Source organism: Bison bison, unplaced genomic scaffold, assembly GCF_000754665.1.
Source record: "Bison bison bison isolate TAMUID 2011002044 unplaced genomic scaffold, Bison_UMD1.0 scf7180017864318, whole genome shotgun sequence".
In the NCBI taxonomy this organism is placed as follows: domain Eukaryota; kingdom Metazoa; phylum Chordata; class Mammalia; order Artiodactyla; family Bovidae; genus Bison; species Bison bison.
Genome location: NW_011494890.1, coordinates 213,679 through 220,594, shown reverse-complemented (window position 1 = coordinate 220,594; position 6,916 = coordinate 213,679). Strand labels below are relative to the sequence as shown.

Sequence of the window (6,916 nt, the reverse complement as noted above, 5' to 3'; positions counted from 1 at the left end):
TACAAAAAAAAAAAAAAAATTGGCAAAGGTATAACAAGCCATTAGCCAGAGAGAGCATTTGAATTGTCAATAAATAAAGATACATTCACATTAAAAAATGAGTAGCCTATTGTAGTCTCTTTCTAACTAAAGTGTCCATCCATTGCTCACCTATCTTTAGGAATTCATTGGAAATCTTTCTGAATTCACTGTCCATGCTTAGTTGCTTCAGCCGTGTCTGACTCTTTGCAACACTATGGCCTATAGCCTCTGTCCATGGGATTGTCCAGGCAGGAATACTGGAGTAGGTTGTCCTGCTCTCCTCCAGGGCATCTTCCCAACCCAGGGATAGAACTCACATCTCTTGTGTGTCCTGCATGGGTAAAGGTGTTCTTTATCACTAGCACCACCAGCAAAGCCCCTGAGTTCATAGGAATAAAAGCAAATCAAGCTGAAGAAGTTTAGTATACTATTTTACTCAACAGATTTCCAAAATTAAAACATTGGGCAACATTTAAGGCTGAAAAGAACGTGGGCCAAAGGGTACTCGAATAACTTCTGAAGGAAGCAGAAATTTGTACAGCACTGTTAGAGAATAATTTTACTATTTAGGAGAGTAATTTGGAGACTTACAAAACTGAGGCCACATACGTCTCAGTGATTTCACTTTTGGATGTATACCCTAAAAATACAAAGCTCCACATGCTCACAAGGGACATATACAAATGATGTTTTATGCAGTGTTGTTGAAATAGCAGACATTTGGAAGTGACTTCAATGCCCCTTCAATGTACAGAGGAGAAGCTCTTCGTGTACTGCTCACATAGTCTTCATCTTGAAAACCTTTTCAGAAACTCATTCCCACCCCACTCCTAACTAAACATACCCTTTACCAGTATTGTCAATTTGAATCCTAATCCATCAGAGCAGATATTTTGAAAAGATACTAATGTTACAAATTAGCTACAAAACTACAAAACAAGTCTCCTGAAGGCCTTTCAGTAGACCCTCCTTCCCTCTTTTTTCACTATTACTGAAACCCATTCTGGGGTGAAACTGTAATATACCTATAACTGTAACCTATATATGTAAAATATATATGTATATAATAATTTGTAAACTCTATACATTTATTTAACATGTATTATATGTAACTGTTAATAAAGTCAAAAGAAAAAGCCAAAAAATCAAAAGAACATTCCACAAACATTTTCTCATAGCACTATCTCACATTCTTCTACTGTGCTTAAAGATAACTTTACTTTGGATTTAGAATAACTACACCAAGAGATCACTTTGCAAAACGCTTTGTGTTTTACTGAAATTCTCTGAAATATATTCACTTGCTAAGGTATGTGGGGCTTCCTGACGGTTCCAGGCATTGCAATCCACCTGCAATGAAGGAGACACAGGAAATGGGGGCTCGATCTCTGGGTCAGAAAGATCCCCTGGAAGAGGAAATGATAACCCCTTCCAGTATTCTTGCCTGGAAAATCCCATGGTCAGAGGAGTCTGGCAGGCTACAGTCCAAAGGGCTGCAAAGCGTAGGATACAACCAGGCAACTAAGCATGCAAGCCCTAGGGTATGTGGGTATTGTAACAGAACATTTACCTGTTAGACGTGCACTGGACATTCAGCTTTAAAATTTTAGCTATCAAAAATAATGTTTCATTTTCTCAGAATACAAGAAACAAGAATTACCATATCTATTCACTCCATGATTTGTTGGTAGAATCTGGCTTTATTTTGGTTGCTATTTTACTTCCTAGAATTTGGATATTTAATATAGCTAACCTCAAGGCTAGCTGCTTTCCATGCATTATCTAAATCAGCGCTTAGAACAGCATTATGAGACAAGCATAGCTATCATATCTTTGCTGGGAAAAAATGGAGACTTTTAAGAAATTAAAGACTTTTCCTAAGGTAATAAATGAGTTAGAATTTGAACCCACGTTTTCTGATTCCAAAGCCCATTGGTTGGGAAACTTACAAAGATGTCAAGAATATGGCTTAAATCTCTTGCCTTTGCTTCCCACATATAACTGCAATAAGTAAAATATTAAATGAGATCATGTAAAAGTGATAATCAAAAAAAGCCAATCCTTTTGTGGGCCAGAGATAGAATAGCAATAGAAAGTGAGCTGCAGGGCAATGGTTGGTTTTTGGAATACGAGACAAGCATTTCTCTATCTGTAAGGTAACTAGGGTGCCACACTTGCACATAAGGGGTGAGAAACAGTGCTGTGTTTACTGATTAAAATCCGAGCGTAAGATAACAGGAAGGTGAAGAACCATCTCTCCCTGGAGCCGTGGATTACATAGACTGCTCAGTAGGGAGGCCCCAGGCAGCAGGTACAACATGGCAGTCAGCAGCTGGGACAACTGCTTTTTGACATGGTGACTAGATAACGTACAGCCATTATCAGAGATTCTGAGCTGGGAATGGAGAGGGTGCAGGGCCCCAACTCTATGACCATAATAGTGAGGTGAGGCTAACAAAGACAGAGAAATTTAAAGAATTTTTAAAAATCCCTCTCACTCAATTGATCCTGAAAACCAAAATTCCAAGACATGTAAAATTATATAAAAAGACTGTGAGGAAAATTTTTCACAAAATCAGTCAATGAAGTCATTCCAGATACATGAAAATAATAGATCAATTTCAGAATTTCAAAATAAGCATGTTAGAAGCCTTGAAGAGTGAAGTTAGAAATATCATCAATACAATTTACAAGAAAGTTAGTAGAGATGAAACAATAAAAGTGGTATAAGAATTAATTAGAATTCCCAGGGGAGAAAATATAGTCAAAAAAATTCTGGAATGGATAGAGTCAAAACAAGAATTAGTAAATTGGAAGTAATCCACATACACAAAAAATCAGTAATTCACACACAAAAAGTCATAGCACAGAAAGATTATATTATGAAAGAGAACTTAAGATATGTATGATATATTGTGAAGCTTCAACACACATATACTAGGATGTTCTAGAAAAAGAGATTAGAGCTAATGGTAAAAGAAGCCATATTTGAAATGAAAATTTTTAAAATTTCCACAATTTAAGAAAGATGCTGCTCCTAAGATCAAAGCGTCTAGAAAAATGAGCAATGACTATGTTTTCTACCTCATGAGGAGGGTAATAAAAACCATACGGTCACTCTCTACGAAAGTCTTTGAGGACTCATAATTTGTCAGAGATGATAGAATCTAATTCTGTAGATTCTGTCCTATATTTTGATAGAATAATTCATCTTAAAAAACAAATTGATGAATGTAATTGAAACAAGAACACAGCCAATATGGTATTCATCCTCCATAGAGAAGGCATAAATTCACTGCAACAGATGTCTACTGCTGCCAGCATATAGAACAAACCCTGATATTTAGTGACCATGAGATTTAAGGAAGTAAGTCAAAGAGTGTCATAACCCTAGCATATGTCCAGGCCACTCGGTCACTCTGTCCAGTGAGCTCACAAGTGCAAACACACCCACACACATACACATACACTCTGTGTGTGTGTGTGATATAGTAATCCAATCACATTTAATCTAATGTGATACAGTAATATAAGGAAAAGACAGTTAATCACAAATATGTTTTATGTGGGAATCAGAGAGATAACTGCATATTAATTTGTGAACATGTTTCCATTGTTTCCTATTAATCTAATACAAAATTTAAACATCTGTGGAGAAATGGCCTTATGTAAGAAAATATATACCTTCTTAAAATTATGGCTTAAAAATAATGTTATCGAATATTGTAAAAGGTTGTAAAATATGCCTTCACCTCAGTAACCAATCAATAAGTAAATACGAATGGAAAAGACTGAAGATAGTAGCTTAAGATTAAATGTTAGTAAAACTTGGCAGTACATCTTCCTATCCTTTGTTTATCACAATTCATGTACTTCCATTAGAGGGAACCCTATTCTTTGTAGCCCCTCCCCAAAGCAGGCTAACTTCCTGAGTTTCGGTTAGATTCTAACCGAGGAGAATAATAAAGTTCTCTTTAATTTTTGGTCTCAGAATGGTTGAAAGGGAATAGGTAAGCTGTAAACTTTTTTTTTTCCCACAATCTTCATATCAAAGGGAGAAATTTTCTAGGGCTTCAGTCGTATCTTAACTTTACTTACTGAGACATATTAAAAGAAAAACTCAAACAATTTACATCTCCTATTTTGACCATTTATATAAAGATCATAACAAATGGCATTATTTAATAATCATACTTTGGGAGATTCTGATGAGAACGTAATTTTAAAAACCTCAAAACGCTCAGGCAAATAAACACTTCAACATTTTCTCTTAAAAAACAAAGGTTTTCAATTCTTTGCAACACTAATAAACAGTGAAAAACTGTGTATTAGGCAAAAAAAAAAAAAAAAAACAGAATGAATGTAACAGGTGACGGACATAATGAACTTATTCTCTTAGAAAGGGATTTGTCAGTCACGTTTTGCAATTGTTGAAAGAAGCTTGTATCAAATCATAAGAATAGCTCAAAAATAATTATCCTTATAGTTATTGTATAAAAGTCAAGACTATGACTTAGTTCTGCAACAGATGAAAGGTTTCCAGAAATCTTTAGAAAAGAAGAGCAAAGTAATGCTTCAAAATTGCCCTCTAAGTAAAAATATATTTGTTCTTTCTTAAAAGCTTTCCTCCCTTTAGTATAAAGTTTTATAGCTTCACAATTACTCTAATATATATTTTTTCTTTTTTTAATTTAGCAAACAGAAACCATAATTCTCAAAACATAGGGAGTTTAGGAAATTTTATTTTTAAAATAATTTTTCAAAATTTGTATTGCACAGGTCCTCTTTAAAAAGTATAAATGAACATGAAGCACAATTACAATATAGAACTCTGTATTCTATCAAATCAACAATACAGAAGACACATTTTCCCCCTCATTCATTTGGTAACATCTAATGCAGTCACCTTGCTAATAAAATTGCTTTTTGAACAATGTCAACAATAGCAATAATATTTTGGCACTTATAAAAATTATAATACTGACTTTGCAGTTTTGGCAGAAGAATCTCTTCTATAACATTCTAGAAGTACTCCCTGTAGACTCTGATTTTTTTTGTTGTTGTTGTTTAACAAAAGCACATTTAAAACAGGATTTTAAATGTGGCCAAACTATGAATTAAGCACAATTTACAGTGAGGTATTTTTTTTTTCTCCCCAGAAAAAGCAAGCTTACTAACTTCCAGTATATTTGCACTGAGATTAAAAATTCCTCAGCATTGTTTCACAATAATTAAAAAAAAAAAAACACACACAAAAAAAAAACTGTGCAAAGTTTCTGCCATGAAATGTGAGCAAACCAGGCAAAAAGAAACAAAAGAAGTTTGCACGCTGCTTCTCAAAAGAAGCTTACACAATCTTTTGCCAGGAATAACATGCATAAACTATAAGGAGGCAACTGTTGGAATCATAACACACTTACTTTTTAATATGTAAAGATGCACTTTCCCCCCCTATTTTAGATTAAAAATCAGAGGACACCCCATTGAGTCTCACTGGCAGTCAGATAACACACAGGCCCTGACCCTTTAACTCGCTGGAATTCTCACACAAAGCTCTCTTCATACAGACTGTGCTATATATTCCTGAGATAAGGTGGCAAAACGTGAAGCCGGGGAGAAGTGACACAAAGTTGGACTAAATGAAATGTTTACATATATTCTGTCACTCCACGGTTCCTTCATTACCTATTCCACACATGCTTTGCCTAAAACAATATTGATTCAGGTTGAAGAGAAGCATGATTTAAACAAAAGGACAATTTTAAGCAACAGGACATGCAAGACAATACAAATAGTGTATTTCTCTGTGAGCACTGCCAAGTTTAATGTGAGATCAAGCAGAAACAAAACCAGATCGCCTACGAACTTTCAAGAAATGCTCCTGCTATATTTTTCCCTCAAAGGACAAACGATTTCTTGTTTTACAGCATAGAAAGTATATTTTAAATAGTATCTTAAATCTGCACTCACCATGAGAAAGCAACGGTTGCGCAGCGTTAAAGTGTGCTATTTTCTGCCCCTGTTCCATTTCAGTTTTGCCTATAGTTGTCCAACACCCAATAGCCCAGAGCTGCCACCCAGAGGCCCCTTCCACGAGCTGGCTTATTTGCCTGTCAATCTGAGTCTCGGCTTCTGTATTATGCGGCTGTGCACTTTGCTGAAGTTCTAATATAATTTCCATACGCTTCCCACCGCCTGAAGTAGGTAATTTGTTCTTTCAGTTCAATAAATACTCAAATCACTTTTCGGGTAACTCTCTGAGCTCAGGCTTTAAGTTGTTCACCTTCAAGTGAGAGAGTTCTTGGTAAGAAGTGGGTGGAGAGAAGTTAAGCTCACTACAGGGAACTCAGAATGTAATCAGAACGCAGAGAAACTTCCTCTCTTTTTTTCCTTCCTTGCCAGTCTGAGCTGCTAGTGCCTCTTTCACAGAACTTAGGAATGTAAAGGGAGGACGCAAAGAGGCCCCTCCAGACAAGCCTTTCTCAATCAATTAGCTTGCAGCCATTACTTGTGACCTTAGGTCACACAGCATAAGTGTGTGGGGTGTGCCTTCGGGGGTCCCAAGTCTATTTATTACAGCTAAGATAACCAAAACCAAGCAGACACTACTATCTAGAAATATTTTTAAGAAAAAATATGCTAAAGAAATGAAATAGACTAAAGGTAAATAAATATTCCAAGTTTCTTTTTGCAGGAACAGCTCTTAATTCAGTCAAAGATTTTTATTTATTTATTTATTTTTCTATTAAGAAGTCCAAGACAATGTATTTTTTCCATGTTGGGTCAAATTTTAGAACAAAGCAATGAAGTATTTCTTTTATATTAAATTTCAAGCTGGGAATATAGAAATGACAAAATAATGCATTGTATAGTCACAGATATCACTTAATAACCT

At 35.3% G+C, this 6,916-nt stretch overlaps 1 long non-coding RNA gene across 5 annotated transcripts in view; it reads right to left on the bottom strand.

Annotated features, from left to right (window-relative positions):
- LOC104997976 overlaps positions 1 to 6,457 on the bottom strand; it is a 397,981-nt gene extending 391,524 nt beyond the window's left edge. The window contains exon 1 of one of the 5 annotated variants that reach the window (XR_826387.1): positions 5,992 to 6,457. This is a non-coding gene — a long non-coding RNA (uncharacterized LOC104997976). The remainder of the gene's footprint in view (positions 1 to 5,991) is intronic. The other 4 variants (XR_826384.1, XR_826385.1, XR_826383.1 and 1 more) reach the window with 4 other exon arrangements.
- Positions 6,458 to 6,916: the final 459 nt, after the last annotated feature.